The following is an 18339-nucleotide window of genomic DNA, read 5'->3' as shown; positions in this document are numbered from 1 at the left end:
CCGGGGCACGAACCCGTGTCCCCTGCATCGGCAGGCGGACTCTCAACCACCGCGCCACCAGGGAAGCCCTAAGGTTGTATTTTTAATGAACTTTTTTTTTCTTTTTTTCTTAAACAAACTGTTTCTTCCCCTTGTTCTTGTTTTCTTCTTTCCTCTTGTGAAGGGGGCCCAGTTGGACCTGAATTGTTGCCCAGGAACTTTGGGCTGATTCATCCTCTATTTACCACATATTCTGGAAAAATCAGTCAAAAGGAGGAGGGGGGAGGGCTGTAGGAGTTTAGTTTGCTTGTTTCAGGAAGGACCCCCAGCAAAGGGCCTTCCAACTTCTCCTTAACCTGGGTGCCTCGCTCTGTGTGCCCTCATTCAGTATGGCTTTATCTCCATGAGATCCCCTTCCGTCCCTCCTTTCTCTCTTTTCCTGGATCCATAAACCCCACTGAAGTTATCCCGTCTGGTTACAGCACGTCTGAGATTTCCGTTTAACTCTATTTAGTGAGGCTGGGATTGTGTGTCCCAGTGCTCTTTGGGGAAAGCTATTTCCAGGAAGGCAGAGGGCCAATGCTGGGGGGTGGGTAAAGCAGACAGCACAGCTGCAGGGGACGGTTGTAAAAAAGATTAAACCCGCCTCACAGCTGAGTGTATTTTACCAATGTAAATGTTGATCTCCTTTTTTTAAACCCTCAAGGGACCCCAAGAGAGGAGGATAAGGATGTGTCTCTGGAAACTTTACCAGGCAAAAAAATGGTATATTACAGTTGGAAATGCAGCTGACCCAAAGCAAGAAACTTCAAGAGCTGGGAGAAGGTCACAGAAAGGTCAAGAGGAAGGAGGGTGGGGGATGAAGGGGCTCAGATGGAATATTTCAGGCACTGTAAGCTTTTCAATAAATAATCCCAACCCTGCCCTTGGCTTATCAAGTCCTCCTAACCTTTTGAAGTTTACTAATCTTGCCACCCTCAACCTTGCTGTGTTCCAGTTGATAGTGACTGACTCTGGTTTGAACTGTCATGTTGTCCCAGAAAGGAAGGCAAATCAATGCTGGGAGGCTCCTTATCAGGAGAGCAGTTTCTATCTGTGAGGGCCCTGGGGCCTGCTGAGAAAGTCCAAGTAAAGGTAAGTGCACTCCTGACCTCCCGATCAGATCACCACCCTCTGTTCTTCCAGCGTGGTACTTAAGGACTGGGATGTACAGGTGGCCCCTGGCTGGGGTCTTACGCCTTCTCCTATAATTTCTCAGTTTCTCTTTCTGGTGTAAGCTGATGACTTAATTTACGATCTTTTGTCCAAGATGCTCCTCACTTAATTGCCGAATTGTCAAAACCGAAACAAGATCCAGGTGTGATGAGCTGGTGGCTTAGAAACGGTCAGAGGATTGAAAATATTTGAGAATCATCATTTTCAAGTGTTTTCCTGCTGCCATAGTCTATTTCAGAACACAATGAATGATATTTAGGAAGGGTTCACATTTTCTGACCACTTACCATGTAACCCACACTTTGTTAAGCCCTCTATATGTATTCTCATTTTATCTTTCCAACAACCTTATGAATAAGTCCTGTTTTACAGAGCAATTCAGTACTTTCTCCAAGGTCACAGAGTTGGTATGTGGAAAACCCAAGGTTTTTTTTTTTTTTTTTTTTTTTTTTTTTTTTTTTTGTGGTACGTGGGCCTCTCACTGTTTTGGCCTCTCCTGTTGCGGAGCACAGGCTCCGGACGCGCATGCTCAGCGGCCACAGCTCACGGGCCCAGCCACTCCGCGGCACGTGGGATCTTCCCGAACCGGGGCACGAACCCGTGTCCCCTGCATCGGCAGGCGGACTCTCAACCACTGCGCCACCAGTGAAGCCACAATCATTCAATATTTATTAGGTATCTAGTATGTGCCAAACCCTGTGCTAAATTCTGGGGAGACAACGGTAAGCAATAGCAGACATGTGTGCATGGGCCCATGGAGCTGAGGTCTAGTGTAATCAAATAATTACAAAATTGTGAAATTTCCCTTTAGAAGGGCAGGAGAGGGGTACTGGGTATGAGTGTTTATGATATGAGGTTGTGACTTGTCAGAGAGATCGGGGAAGTCTTCCTAGGACCTGATGCAGGAGATATGTATACATGAGGAGATCCCATGACTATTTGGGGATGCTGTCTTCTGCTGCTCAGCAGAGGAGTGCTCTTTGGGAAATTCCTTGGATTATGCCTTTCACTTGGGATCAGTCTCTTTGGTCTAGAGAAAAAGATGCTCAAGGTTTTGGGAAGTCCAGCCCCATTCAGAAAGTCAGCCAAGCATTTCATACACTCAAGCACACCTTAACACAGAATGCCCAGGAAACAGGAGGCTCTTACTTGTCCAGCCTAAAAATGGACCTGAATATCTCTTGTCTGTGGAGTGTGGTTCTAATAGGGACTCATACAGTTTATCTTGCCTATATCCTGAACAGGAAGCCAATCTCTAGAGTTAACTAGTATTTATTTATTTAGGCTTTGTGAAGATATATCCAGTGAAGTTGCTTCCACAAAGAACAGCAATCGTAGAATCCTGGAATGTTAACAGTGGAAGGATGTTAATGAGTTTTACTGGAGAAGGATTGTGTTTGGTTCTAGCTCCCTGTTTAGCCAGTGAGAAGTGAAGTCCAGTGGTCAGATTTTCACAGCCATGCTCACTCCTTCACTCATTATCCTGGTGTGGTGGACGCTGTGGTGACCTAACCAGACAAAACTCCTGTCCTCATTGAGGTACATTTTAGTGGGTCTCCCAAATTTCCCTGTCCCTGCTTAGTTCTCTTTCATGACATATTCACTTTCCAGACCCCAGTCCTCACTGGAAATGAATTCTCCTTGGGGCAAGAAGTCATTATTTTGACCAGTGACGCTCCTGAAATTTGGAACTCAGACTTATAATGATCTTCTCACATTGACCGTATGAGAACCTTCTCTATAGTAAAATGAGGAAGACATTTTCCCAAATTAAGATACAATTGTTCTCTTGAGAAATCAAACATAACCATCCCATGGCAAAGCCATATTCTTTTTTTGACTCCTGGCATTGGCTAGTGTGGGCTTTAGCTGCAGACTGTTGGGAAAATATAGATTTTTAAATTGCTGTTGTTTATTGTTCTTAGAGTAATAGTAATAGACTCCATAAGAGGTTGAAAAAAAATCTAGTTTTCATTAACGTCATCTAGGCCTAATATCTTCCTTTCATATAGAAATTTCATTTATAAATTTCTGTATTAAGTGAAAAATTAGGTACTAAGAGTTTTTTTTCTGTCATCAATGTCTGTTCCTGCAAAGTATCTACTTCCTGAGTGATTGTCCCCAGTTTTAAATTAACTGACTTTTTTCAATGGATGACTTTCCTAGTAGGGCCACATACATTTTTATAGCCGATGAGCCTTTATTGTTGGAACTAGATTTCTGGATATCCCAAACCAATGTAATGTAAGCCTAATAATAATAATAATAACGTATACACATGTAGTGCTTGCTATGGGTTAGGAACTGTTCCAGCTGCTTTCATAGAACTCATTTTAATTTTCACAGTAATCCTTGGAAAAGTATGCTATTACTTTTTCCATTATACAGATGAGGAGACTGATAGAAGGTTAAGTACCAGGATGTCAACACATCACCTTTAGTTCTACAATAACTCTATACTTCCTCGTTTCATTCCCATATCTTCACTAAACAGGGTGAACCCCTCTCCAAGTCAGTTGTTTGTGATGCCACGCACATTGATTTTTTTCAATCTCTTAAAGTCAGAGCTGGTAATGACTTTGGCCACCAACTGGTTTGAGTGCCTTCCCCATGTGACTCTTCACCAAACTTTCTGGGGAAATCAAACGCTTCAGGTGAAAGCCCCAGAAGACTTTTCACCCAGCTTCAGTTGCCTTTTATCTAAATCCCTCTAATGGTGTGCTCCTAATGAACTGAATTTTGCCATTGAGAGTCTGGTTTTGTTTTGCTTTGTATTGTTGTGTTGACCCTAAGGGAGGTAACACATCACAATACCCCTCACCCCCTTCAAGGCTGCAGACTGTGCCACATTTTATCTGGCTAGGCTGCTGGCTTTTGGCAAGGATTGATGGATGTATGGCATTCAGAGGTCAAAAGTTCTACACCCTGGCTGCTCAAAGTATGGCCCACAGACCAGCAGCATCAGTATCAGCATATCAGCATCATCTGGAAGCTTGTTAGGCCCTGCCCCAGACCTACGGAACTAGAATCTGCATATAACAGGTTTCCCATTAAAGTCTGAGAAGTACTGGTCTATTCTGAATCCAGAGAACTGGATTGGTTGGGTTAATTTTAGGATCTTACCCTTTTTCACTTCTGTTTCTCTCCTGTATCCCCATCCCCGTGTCCAGGACAGATCCTCCCTTTGGTAATTTCTCTCATTAATATGCTTGTCTCTGAGTCTTAAAAGTGAAAATGAATGCTTCCCTTCGGATTTTACACCTGTTCTTATTTCGTGAAGTGTAATGTCTCCAGACAGCTTATATTAAAAAAAAAAAATTCTGAAATGCTATGTCTGTTTCACAGTGTGACATTATTTCTCTGAAGTTTTCAAGAAATGTTATCCTTGTTTTCCCATGCTTCATATTGGTTGAAAAGAATTGTTTTCTTTTCATAAGCCAACTACAATACATCTGCTTTTGATGTGAGATTAGAACCAATATTGCTGAGCCAAATTATTTTGCTTTGAAGTCCTGTAATTGCAGTTTGATTTTGACTAGATGTATTTCTTATCTAAACAAACCAACAGTTAATACTTCACTGGGAATGTTCTACTGTTGTGATATGTTTGGAGTAGCACTTTACTTATCACAATGCTTATTTATTTTTCAAGTGGAAAAAATGCATTACATCTTTAGCCATATTTTAAAGTTCCCAGCGTTTAAGTGAGAGCTCTCAGGTTTTGGTTTTAAATTTAGTGTTAATCTTAAAAAGAAAATTGTAGCACTTAAGTGAAATGGACCAGGCAAAGGCACATAGCAAATTGGCATAATCTGGGTGGTGGGCTGAAAGATTTTAGGATTTAGAAAAAACCTAGCTGCAGATAAGACTTTTGAAGAAAAGGAAAAAATTCAAAATGCCTTTTGGAATGCTGCTATGATCCTCAATGCAGGCATTTATGAGGCACCTACAGAGTACACAGTCCCGGGTTGCTACAGCTCTGGAGAACATATGTCCTAGATTTTCTGGAGCAGTCTTAATTTCATTTTTTTCATGACTAGACCATGTGTCTCAAGTTTTGATCCAGGAAATATGTTCACAGCAGGAGAAGCAGAGAGCAGAAGGTGAAAGAGTTGACTTTCAGTGAGGAGTCATGACGTCTGTGTTTCCTTCTCAGATGAGCCCTTATTCCACCTGGGAAGTATAGGAAATGGTTCAGAAAGCACACCAGGCTCAGAAAAATTTATGCACATGGACAGATTTTTTGGTACTCTGTGCCCCCCACCACCGGCCTTTATCCCACCCCACTTCAGAAGAATTTAGTTATCTGCAAAGCTCAATGATAGGCCAAATTAAACCTCCACTTGCATTGGACCTTAGAGATTTTTGCAAACAAATTGTGCAGTCAGTGAATCAGGCATCAGGCAATAAAGTACACACAATACAATTTTTGGTACTTTATGTACAAGATTAACAGTTCAAATTTGCCTGATTTTATAGCCAATTTAGATTAGCTAGAACAAGGAATCTAAAGATAGTGTAGTTAATCAAAATTTTAAGAAAATTTCAAACATCTTTTTAAACAAAGTCCTTTCAACTTTCTTCCACATCAGTAGCCTCCTAATACTCCTCACTTCTTTAAAAACAAAAACAAACCTATAATTGGTTACAAACAGCAGTAATGCCCACTTTGAATTAATTTTGCATTTATTTCTCCTCTGTAGTCTTTGGTGGAGATGCTGGTGTGTGGAATGATAGAGGGATTTACTTGCTGGTTTTATTTATTTAAAAATGTTTTCTTTTTAAAAAATTTTTGTCGGAGTACAGTTGATTTACAATGTTGTGTTAGTTTCAGGTGTACAGCAAAGTGTACTCACTGGTTTTACAGGCAAGAATCTGAGAGTGTGGAGGTTAACCGGGTCTTTTCTCCCCTTTTCCAGACGTTTTGCGTTTAAAGGGAATACTGCAGAACAGGGATGTGCCCAGCCCAATCTCTGCTGCCTTGATATGTTGAAAACAGAGGCTAGGAACGTCCAGTGTAGATACCATGTCCTCACTTTCATTTGAAGTGATTATAGTTCTCTCCTTTGCAAAGTTATTTGCCTTGTATCTTTCCTCCACAGACTTGGAGGTACGCTGCCCACTCCATCTCAGAAGGAAACGTGGACTCCCTCAGAGTGTGGTGGAGCAAAGGAAGTGCGCTAAGGACCCAGACATCTGGGTCTGGATGGGGGCTTCACCGCTTTCTACCTCCGTGCGTTTTGGTAGGTCACGTACTCTCTAAACTCGTTTCCTCATTGTAAAATGTGCACAACAATATAGATTCCACAGGCTCATTGTATTAAATGAGAGAACACATACCAATGTACTTAGGCAGCTACAAAGAAAGTCCTCAAAGGTTATCTTTTCCCTGGTGAATTCATCTAAGATTGCTAGATGTGATGCTCTGGCACCCTCAACTGTGGCATATCCCAGGAGATGCCTCTGCATGGAAAAGCCTGAAAATCAATCACTCATTCCTTGGCTCATTCATTCAGCATGCATTATGTGTCAGGCATTTGGAATATGAAACCAAATCAGACACAGTCTACTCCTGAGGGACTCTTCATGGGCTGCTCACAGCATTAAACCAAATAACCCTCTTTTACAAAGATTTCTTATATGGTCTCAAATTTCTGCCTTGCCACCTGAATCAGCTGCTTGTTTTCATTTCAAGTTGATTGATTGGCATACTGAACTGACCAGCAGACCATTAAAAAAAAACTGTTGATTTCTCTTTATCTAAATTAAATTTTGTATCATTTATCACTGCTTATCATCTTCAAAGAGAATTATTGCTTTTGGGAATTTAAATCCGTACATTCCAGGGAAAGATACAAACATACTCTCCTCTGTCTAGTGCTTACTGATGCCTCCTGTAGTATTTAGAGTTGGTATTGCAGTGATTAATATGGCCTGGCCCATAGTAGGACTCAATATTAACTTGAGTGAAGCATAGTTCTCAGAGGATAGATAATACAGCATTTACTATTCTGCTGCCCTGTAAATTAAGATTTGAATTAAAAAACCCAAGAGCAGTATCATTTGTAGCCTCTGGGTGAACCGAATTGTTTTCCTAAATAGACACCTCCCAGAGTGAGTGTTGGGGGCGTATGGAACAGGGCTGAAAAGCATAGGCTTTGGGGTCAGACACACAAGGTAAACACTCTCAGCTGGGCCACTCATGCTAGTGAACTCATCAACTATTGATGACTTTGGGCAGGTCTCTTGATCTCTCTGAGCTTCTGTTTCCTCCTGTGTAAACTGAGCATCCTAACAGTACATAGCTCTCTGACTTGCGGTGAGGATAAAGTGGGATATTGCGTGTAAAAGGCCTGGCCCATGGGAGCAGCCACTGAGGGGTGGCTGTTCTCATCAAGTCAGGTGTGGGGACCCAGGAGGTTGGAATTTTGGATGAATGGCTTTGCCTTTGGAGATTAACATTCCCATTATCATCACATAAATCAAATGGACAGTCTTTGAGGGTTTACAGCCTTTCCATCTTCCTAGGAGGCACTGCTTCCTCCAGATGTAGTTCTTAATCCAAAGGCCACCTGGAGGGGTTCCCAAGGCGTCATCTATTAACAGGCTTCAGGCTGTATATACCCAGGAGGGAGGATGCAGCCACTCCTTGATGATGGGGGCCACAGGTCTGGGGCTGCTGCAGGTCCCTGCCTCCACTCCACACTTTATTTAGCTTTAGTTCAGGGATGAGGGCACTCAGGCCTGCAGATGGGAGCTGTTTCATCTTAGCTGGGTCAGAGGTTAATGGAGATAAGTAGTGTCTTCTTACCAGGAGGCCTCAGGAAAGCCCAGTGTGTTGTTGGAGTTGAATCAGGATCTCAGAGATTGAACAGACTGATCTTCTACCTCGTGGAGAGGGAGTGAGGCCCTGTGAGAGAAAGCTGCAGCGGACCAGGCAGGAGGGCAGGGTGGCTAGAGGTCCATATCAGTCATCAAATGATTCAGGGAGAAAGAAGATAATTGCCCACCGATCAATCCAAAGTCTGGGATCAGTGCACTTCAATGTCCTATTGGGAGCTCCTGCATGACCCCACTTTGACATAAGGGCAGGCCCTGCTGCTGCCTCCCGAGCCCTGGGGCCAGAGCAGGGCTCTTGGCACAGACTGCCACTGCGGTAGCTCGGGGCCTGGCTGCCCCTGTGACCCATGGGAATGGCAGCCTGAGGTCTGATCCAGTCCTTCCGGTCGGGGTCTGTCTGGACAAGGGCAGCGTGTCTGGGAAGTGGATGGGGTTTGGACCTGGGACTTCTCTCCTGAGGTGGAGCCATCTTAATAAGTCAATCCAGATTACTAAAGAGGGGGAAAGTTTTTATATAATTAGGAATGTTTCTAAACACCCAGAAGCCATTTCTCTTCTGAAAGGCCTTCCCTGGTCACCCACATAAAAATATTCTTCCTCTGTATTTCTAAAGCACTTGGTGTAATTTCCTCTCTGTGCATTAATCATTGGCTACCCTGTATGCCAAACATGCTCTCTTCTTTTGCTTAACGTCCTAAAAGGGACTGAAGCAGCATTCCTCCCTCCCTTTCTCTTTCCTTCCTTCCTTCCATTACAATACATATTGGGCATCTGTGTGCCAGGTACTTCTTAGGTGCTGGGGACAACTGTGAACAAAACAGGCATAGCCCCTGCCCTGTGGAGCTGATGTTCTAGAGGGCATGCTCACTCACCTCTCCCCTGGGCCATATACTCTGGGAAGCAGAGCCACATCCTACTTCTTGTATCCCTTATAGCAGCTTATGCCTTGTTAGCAAAGGGGGCTAAAATGCTTGTTGAATGAATATACGCCTCTGGGCATATATGCAGAGGTTGCGGATTCAAAGGCTCCTGGGACCAGTAAATGAGTGAACTGGGCTGAGTGTCTGGGACACACTAGAGAGTGGTGGTGACTTTGGCAAACTGGAGAATGTGGGCAGCGGTCAGCAGCCGTTACTGTCACTTTAGCTGCATGTGGCCACCTGAGTCCTGTCTTGCCGAATCTTCTATTTTCTTAAGAGAAGCTGGAAATTGGAATTGTAATGTGAAATCTCACTTTTAAATGTTGTAATTTAATTCACTTAAAAGACCCAGGGAAGTACATCTGTGGGCCACATGAAGGGCACAGCTGTCATTTAGAGTGTTCTTATTTGTCGGGATTTACTGCTTTGTGGTGTTTGTGAAGAGATGGGATACCATCTCTCAGCCCAGCACGCTAGAAATCTGTGCTAACTCACAGATTCCTCCTTCTGTCCATCCCCTCGAGTCCCCTGTCTGTTGCAGAGACTTGCTTATCACCTGCCCGTCCTTTCAGCTCCTCCCACACTCTCCAGCAAAAGCTCATATACAGCAGCGGGGCAAAGGAAAGCTTTAGGAGGAAGTAAAGCCTGACACTGACAAGCCTCAGGGATGGCAGCATCGCATTGGGGTTATTGCCTCCGTTTAGAAGAGAGTCAGACCTGGGTGTGAATCTTGGCACCACCAGCTACTGGATATATTACTTCACATCTCTGGGCCTCAGGTTCTTGATCTGTAAAATGATCATAATATCTGCCTTGCAGGGTGGTGATAAGAATTAAATTATACATTAAGACTATATATATATAAAGATTAAAACATATAATTTCCTTATTTGGTGTTCAAGGAAGGGCTGGAGGACTACTTAGCCCCTCAAGGGTCATGACCTAGACAGGCCCGGTCTGGATTTGTCTTGGAATTTGAGTGAAAGTAGTGGGGTGGTGGTGATTAAGGACATAGTGAGGGGACTTGTGGGGAGCAAAACTTTTAGATACATTGCAGCTCACTCACCATTTGGGCTATGTTCATGCCTATGATGGCCTCGAGTGTTATCAGTATTTTTATTTTTAATCTGTGATCAGAACACTGCTGCAGCCACGGAGGTAAAACAGTGATGTTCTTTCCATCTCTTTCATTGGTCGTTGCTGGCTTTCTCTGTGTTTCAGATAAGGTGCATAGTTCATGCAGGATGACAAAGAGGTTGCTAGCGTTTGAGAGTGGTGTGTGGTGGGAACGTCGGAGAGGTCTCTTTCATGTATTCCTTGAGGGCACATTGGAAAGCAAGGAGAATGTTAAAAACTTTGTCTAGGTTGTTGGGGGGGGGAGACCCCCCAGGTGGATAATATTTCACTACGTTAGAGTTGTTCTGGTGGCGTGTGTGAGTGTGTGTGTGCACACATTCTGCTTTTCTGAGGATGCTGATGGACCAAGATACATCTGAGAAAATAGTACGCCAGGATGAGTAAGGGAATAGGCCCTTGGTTTCACAGGTATTTCTCTAAAGCCTGCCGCATCATCGCTACTGGCTCTTTAATCTCAGCCTGAGAGGGAAACCTCCGAGAGCTTATGAAAATGAGGATGTACTCTGCTGGCTTTTAACATGGATACCAAATAAACAGCGTAGGTGAAAAATGGTGTCTCTCAGACCAATGGTGTCTCTCAGACCAATGGTGGGTAATCCCTCTGTCAGCATTGGGACTTACAGTCAGACAGAAAGCTCCACTGCTTTCTGTGATTCTCCATGAAGACCACTCAACCTATCCGGGTGTCAGTTTCCCAGTCCATTACCTGGAGCTGATACTACCTACAGGCTATGACAAGCATTGCATAGAACTGGATGGAAAGTACTTTCTATGTGATCACCCTTCTTGGGAAGACATGGATACTTTGTATACATGTGTCTTTAAAGTCAGGGCTGATCTCAGGAAGGCACAGAGAAGTATAAGAGTGCTACTTTGATAAACTGAAGAAAATAATTCCATTTTCATCCCACGCCCCACCCCTGTACACTGCCTCAAAGAAGCCTAGAACTAACATTTCTGCAGCCAGGGACTGAGAGGGATGGAAAGTGTGCATGGCGAATGGGATCTAAATCCAATCAGCTGCAGAGAAAATGACCAGCTGGGGAGCCTTCTGGGGCTTCTGTGGGGGGCATTTCCACCCGGTTTACTGATCGCTGACTCCCCAGGAGTCCCCATGGCTGCTGTGAACTGGGGGTGGGGCAGGTGAGGGGGTGGAGATGAAGACATTGGGCTGTGAGCCTCCGGGCACTACTGGTGACTTCCTCCTATAAATCAGCCACAGACAGCTGCGTCCTCTTGCTCCGCCCTAGGAGAGACTGATAGACCCTGTTGCTAGGCAGCAACACAGGGCTCCACAAACATCGTGGGATCAGAGGGCAGGGAGCTCAGCCCAGGCACTAGCCAAACAGGACCGCACCACCACCATCTGTTTGTTTATTTTCGCAGTGGCATTGCCTGTCTGTACCACAGGAAGGAGGAAGACCCCCCCAGCCCCCTCTGCCCTGCGTGTGTAGACCACTTACTGCTCATCCCCGCAAAGGCCACGACCGCAGTGAGGCCCGCTGACCTGCTGGCTAATTTATTTATTTTAGTTGCACATAGCCTGCCTGCTAGGTCTAAGTTTGAAGCTGGAGGGGAAGCCCATGCAGTCTCATACAGAATATTCGGCTCTTGGATTCTATTTGGTCTGCCTAATATCTGATTAAACAAGAAAGGGGAACCTTGTGCTGACGTATTCATACCCCCTCACTCCCCATGCACCCTGCTGTCCCCCAGCTCTCATATTTCCATCCAGGGTCTTCACTTTGCAATCAGCATCCGATCCACCCAACATGATAAACAGGCCATGGCAGCTGTGAGGCTGAGCTCTCCTTGCTTTGATTTGCATTGATCTCTCCTAAAATAAAAGCACTTTTCCAACGTTTTATTATTAAAATTTCAAAACGTATATTAAAATAGAAAGATTTTCATAGCGAACGTTGGTAAACCACACCCATGTTCTATCATTAACATATTTCTATATTATACATCTATCAGTCCATCAATCCATCTTATTTTTGACACATTTCAAAATAAATTGCAGACATCTGTACACTTCCTCCTAATTCATTATGTATATCAGTAACTAGAGTTCAATGTTCATTTGCAGTTTTTTCTCTTAATATAAACCTTACAGTGAAATGCACGTGTTTTTGTTTGTTGAATTGACAAATGCATACATTTGTGTAACCCAAACCCCTATCAAAATATAAAACGTTGTTGTCACCCAGAAAGTTCCTTCATGTCCCTGCCTAGTCAATACCTCTACTCCCTCAGAAGCAACTACTGTTCTGATTATTTCTCGCCTTATGTTAGGTTTGCCTGTTCTAGAACTTTGTATAAATATACAAACACTATGTTCTCTTGGTGTAAGTTCTCTTTCATCATCATAATGTTTTTGAAGTTCTTCCATGTTGTCATCTGTATCAGTAGTTTGTTCTTTCTTATTGCTGGGTAGGTTTACATTGTATGGATGTTCCAGTGTGTTCATCCCTTCTCCAGTTTTGGGGCCTGGGCTGTTTCCAGTTGTTGGCTGGTACTTTTAAAAGTTGCTATGAATATTCAAGTCATGTTGTGGACATATGTTTCATTTCTATTGTATAAATATCTAGAATTGTGTAGATTTGATTTTATAAGAAACTGCCAGATTTTTTTCCAAAGGGATTTTAACATTTTACGTTCCACCAACAACGTATGAGAGTTCTGCTTGCTCCACATACTTGTCAACATTTGGTGTTGTCAGTCTTAATTTTAGCCATTCTAGTGAATGTATAGTAGTGTCTCATTATGAGACTTGATTGATCAGTGTCCCTGATCAATCAAGGGATCAGCCTGGTTTTCAACTTTAATTTTCATTTTCTAGAAGTAGGTTTTCTAGAAGTAGGTTTGAGAATGTAGGTAGTTGCCTTAAGTGATCCTGAGTTAAATACATGGTTTTTCAAACCGTTATTATCACTGTCCATTAATACTCATTTGGTATGAGAATTTCCATTATAACACTTTTTTGTTTTTTGGAAGGAGGTGTATCTTAGGAAGAGGGTAAGGGATGCATTTTTAGGAATAGGGTTTGATACAGAATCTTGGGGATGTGGGCTTTGAATGAACGAAGCCAGCAAGCATAGAAGTTTATAGGAATGTTTGTGCCACGTGTTTTGTGGCATCACTTGGAGTGTCATTTACTTAGCTTTTGTGGTTCTTCCTTCTTTCTTGGTCTGAATTATTCAGAATGGTACTCTAACTCTCCTTGCAGACTTCTTTGGCTTTTCTAGCAGCCTGCCCTGGTTTCTGCCCTGTTTTTCTTGATGCTGCAGCTCAGCTACCCTTTAGATAGGCCCTTTTCTTACTCTGTCTGTAGTTTCTATGTCTCAGATCCCAGGCTCTTGGCTTCAACTCTCACATGCAGGAATTCCTTGTTTTATTGTGCTTCACAGATACCATTTTGTGGTTGTTGTTGTTTTACAAATTGAAGGTTTGTAAAAAAAAAAAAGTTTTACAAATTGAAGGCATCGGGCAAGTCTATTGCCATCATTTTTTCCAACAGCATTTGCTTACTTTGTGTCACATTTTGGTAATTCTTGCAATATTTCAAAATATTTTTCATTATTATATTTGTCATGGTGATCTGTGATCAGTGATCTTTGATGTTACTACTCTGACTCGCTGAAGGCTCAGATGATGGTTAGCATATATCAGCAATGAAGACGAAGAAAATGAGAGTTAAGCAATTCATGTATGGTCACATAGATGGTACGTTGTGGAATTGATATTCAAACCCAGGCAGTCTGACACCAGAATCCAAGCTTTTCATTTCTATATTGTTCCTTAGTAATATGATGACCTCTACCCGTTTTCTGAGCATCAGATCTGACATTTCCTATCTCCCCTATTGCCTCACTCTGTGTTTCAGCCACACTGACAGACTTCCTGTAACTTGAAGCAAGCCAAGTTCTTTCATTCCTTTTTGACTTGGCAAATGCTACTACATCTGCCTACGATAGTTGCTCTGCTCACCACATTTTCCATCAGTTGAACTCATCTATCCATAGTGGGTCCAAACATCACTGCCCCTGTGGAGCCAGCAAACAAGTGCTGTCACTCGCTCCAACTTCCATTTTTCTGTAGCACTTGTGTTTTAGGGTTGTTTTGGTGTCTTAGCCAACGAGCTACTTGAGACGGGACAGGACCTTGCTTTACTAATCTTGTTCTGCAAAAGTTAGCCTGGGATCTCGTAGGTGAGGTTCCCTGGGAAACAGACACTGAGAACAGCACCTGGGAGGGAGGGAGGGAGGGAGGGAAGCAGATTGAACAGAGGAGAAGTGAGCTTAGTATAGTTACTTCAGGAGCCTTAGCTTGTCCGTGAGGACACAGGCTTGTCCTGTGGATTTGTTTCTCACTGACACGGGGTCAGGCCTTCTTCCCCTGTGTCTACCAATCATTAGACGTGGGCTACCCTGGGAAGGGGCATGACCTTAGGTGGTGCCTAGAGCAATTTTGGGAGAGGAATTTCACTGTGAGCGCGCAACACCCAAAATACTTTGGGCAGCTCAGGGAATGAGCCCCTTGGTTCTGAAGGGGAACTGGCTAGCACACCACCACATACACTACACTTAGTGAATGTGTGGAAAGAATGAACATGTGAAGGGAGTCTGTTTAAGCAACTAGATTAAATATATCGTGTAGCCTCTGATGCATACGACAGTCTTTAAAAAACGGGAAAATTTTTAGAAAAGTTAGATTAGTAGAGCATTAATTGATTAAATCTGTATTAAGAAAATAGGTATTTGTTTTTACCAGGATAGAAGAGTTCCTCATAGTCTGAACATTGCTTAGCCAATACATTTGACATTCCTGGAGGGGGCAAGGTGTGTGTCTCTAAAATAAAAAAGGCTTTTATTTTGCTTTGTAATCTGCTAAACATGCTAAGTGATATGAAATGTATGGGAGGCATACTTGTTAATCATTACCGATTCTGAGACCATGAATGTGACTTTGGTATATCCTTAACCTTTTCTGACTATAGTCACTTAGGATTAAATGGGCCTGTTCTAGCTCTTTCTGGTGACTTCCTTTCTCAACTAGAACCAGTGCCTCGAGGTCCCAGCGTGCTTTGAGTGTTAGGTGTATCTTTATTCCACAGAGTTTATGAGTCAGTATTTCCCCTCGTCCCATTCCTGTAGTTTTGTTGATTTAATCCTAGGATACGGTTTGTTTGGTTTATAGCCCCTTTAAGATATTATCATCGACCAGAATTATTATCGTGGTTCCTCTCTCTCAGAAGGAGGCAGAAGTAGCCCTTTGGGTTAAGACTCTGGCCCTGGAAGCCACAGAACCTTTGACCTCAAGCTGTCCTGTAGAATCTGAGCCACGTCTGGAGAGACTCAGAATGACTGAGCCTGTTAATGGACTGCATCCTTTTGTTGAGTATCCCAACTTGTGGTCATTTAGAGCATTATTATGGAATTGTTTATTGACCTGTGTAAACACATACACTATTTATCACTATAAATGTAAGAGGTTCTTCCCAGGCTTCCAGCTGGAGGTACTTTAGGGTCTCCCAAATAGTAGCAGAGCAGTGTTTTTTCAGCCTCAGCTTTCCTCACAGAGAACTGCAGAAACCTCAGTCTCCTTTAAATTCTTCCTTCGGGTTCAAGGCAGGGGAGGATGGGGAGAGGGACTGGCATCTTGAAAATTGCTGTCTTTTTCTACATTCTACATAGTCACCTGACTTTTCATGGAAAATGCCAACAGTGGAGCATCCACTCATAACAGCATAATGCTCTTATTTGTCTTTTTCATCTCAGTGGTGGGGAGGTCTCAATATTTCATTCATTCATTCATTCGACAAACACTTAAATTGAATGTCTGGGGCTTCCCTGGTGGCGCAGTGGTTGAGAGTCCACCTGCCGATGCAGGGGACACGGGTTCGTGCCCCAGTCCGGGAGGATCCCACATGCCACGGAGCGGCTGGGCCCGCGAGCCATGGCCACTGAGCCTGCGCGTCCGGAGCCTGTGCTCCGCGACGGGAGAGGCCACAACAGTGAGAGGCCCGCGTACTGCCAAAAAAAAAAAAAAAAAAAAAAAAAAAAAAAAAAAATTGAATGTCTGTTAGGTACTAAGCATTGCACTAGGTGGTAAGATATACCTACAAACAAAACAGACCCAGTCCCTCCTCTCATAGTGCTTATAATCTGGTGAGGGTAAAGAGATGCTCCATGAACAAATCAGTACAAGTCAGGTCATGATATGTGCTGCAAAGGAGAGCAAAGCAAGAAAAGGGAATGTAGAGCAATGGTGGAGGTGAGTGCTATTTAATATAGGTAAGGTGATATTGGAGCAGAGATTTGGAGGAAGTGAGGGGGTGAACCGTGTGGATATTGAAGGAAGGGCATTCCAGGCAAAGAGAGCAAATTTAAAGGAGTACAATCAGGCTTGATATATTTAAGGAACAGCAAGAAGACCAGTAGAGACGGAATAGAATGACTGAGGGAGAGGAGACCAGGAGGTAGTGGGGGCAGGTCACAAGCCACCTTATAGGCCATGGAGCAACCTTGAGTCTTACTCTGCTTGAGACAGGAAGCACTGAAGGATTCCAGCAGATGAGTGAGAGGGTCAGACTTCTAGTTTAACAAAACTGCTTTGATTGCTCTGTGGAGAATGGACTGCAACGGGTGAGGAACAAGGGTCGAAGAGAGAGCAGTTAGGAGGCCACTGCAGTTGTCAAGGGGAAGGATGATAGTGGCTTGTGATAGGGTGGTCATGGTGAATGTGCTGAGAAGTGGTCAAATTCTGAATATATTTAGGAGGAAGGGTTAACAGAATTTGGTGATGGATTGAATGTGACTGTGAGAGGAAGAGTGGATGACTCCAGGGATTTTGGCTTTAGCAGTTGGTCAAAATGGAAAAGTCATGTACTGAGATGGGAACAACTGAAAGAGAGTTAGCTTTGAGTGGAAAAACACCTTATATTTATTTTGACATATAAAGTGTTGAGTACGTGGTTGGAGATATGAACTTGGTGTTAAGGTAAGATATTGGGGTTGGAGATATAAATTTGGGAGCTACAGCATATAGAGAATCTTTCAAGCCAGGGTGTCAAATGAAATCCTCCAGAGAGTGAGTATAGATAAAGAAGATATGAGACCTAATGATGAGGTCTGAAGCCCTCCAATGTTCAGAGATCAGAAGAGACTAAGAGTGACTACTGAAGCCTTCCTAGAAATAGAGTTGAGGATAGTATTTTGAGAAGAAAAGATCAATTAAGTCAAATACTCCTGATGCATTAGGTTAGATGAAGACTTAACAATGAGTGTTATTTTTGGCATTAGAAGGTCATTGGAGACCTTGTCGTAAGCAATCTTGGTGGATTGGGGTGAATTTATGACATATTGGTGTGAATTCAAGAAGGAATTGCAGGAGAAGTGGAAATAACTAGTACCTACAAGTCTTCGTTGTAGTTTTGCTGCAAAAAAGGGACAGAGAGATATAGCTAGAGCAGGGATGTGGGGTCTACGGAACATTTTTTTAAAAAGTGTGGATAAAAAAGAATGTTAGTATGATAGTGGGGTGACCCAGTTGAGCAGAAAAAAATTGATGCAGTAGGAGGGAGATGGTATAACAATAGGAGCCATGTCCTTGAGCAGGGGAGAGGGGTTGAGATTCTGTGCATAAGTGGAGGGCTTGGCCATTGCTAGGGCATGGATGACTTATTCATTACAACAAGAGAGAAGGCAGTATATGGCCCAGATTCAAGTAGGATGGTTGACTAAATGGTGGGAGCATGTATGTGCAAGTCCTCTTTTGATTGCTTGTATTTTCTTGGTGAACTGAGAAGCAAGGTCAGGGGCTAAGACTGAGGATGAGGCGTGCTGGAGATTTGAAGAGAGGTGAGAAGGAATGAAATAGTTGTCTAAAAGAGTTGCAGAATAAATCGACCAAAAAAAAAAAGGTAAATTTGCTGCTGAGCCAAGGTCTCACTTGAGAATTTCAAGAAAGATGGTGTATGTCTTTCAATGTCAATGTGGCTGTGCACTTTTTCCAACCATGTTCAGTTACTTATCTGGAATGGGAAGAAACATTGGGAGATTTGTCAGATGATGGCAAAGGGAGAGTGACTGATCATTCATGGACGCTAAGTGGAAAATGAATGGGAAAGATACATCTCACTACTAGTAGTGGTCACATTAAGCCACAGTGCACACCCCCTTGAAGTTTCTGAAATTTGTCCAAAGTGAAATATGAGTACAGAAATATGAGTGTCATTTCATGCAAA

This window comes from Lipotes vexillifer, unplaced genomic scaffold (genome assembly GCF_000442215.2).
Source record: "Lipotes vexillifer unplaced genomic scaffold, Lipotes_vexillifer_v1.1 scaffold25, whole genome shotgun sequence".
NCBI lineage: Eukaryota > Metazoa > Chordata > Mammalia > Artiodactyla > Lipotidae > Lipotes > Lipotes vexillifer.
This window is presented reverse-complemented; position numbering follows the sequence as displayed.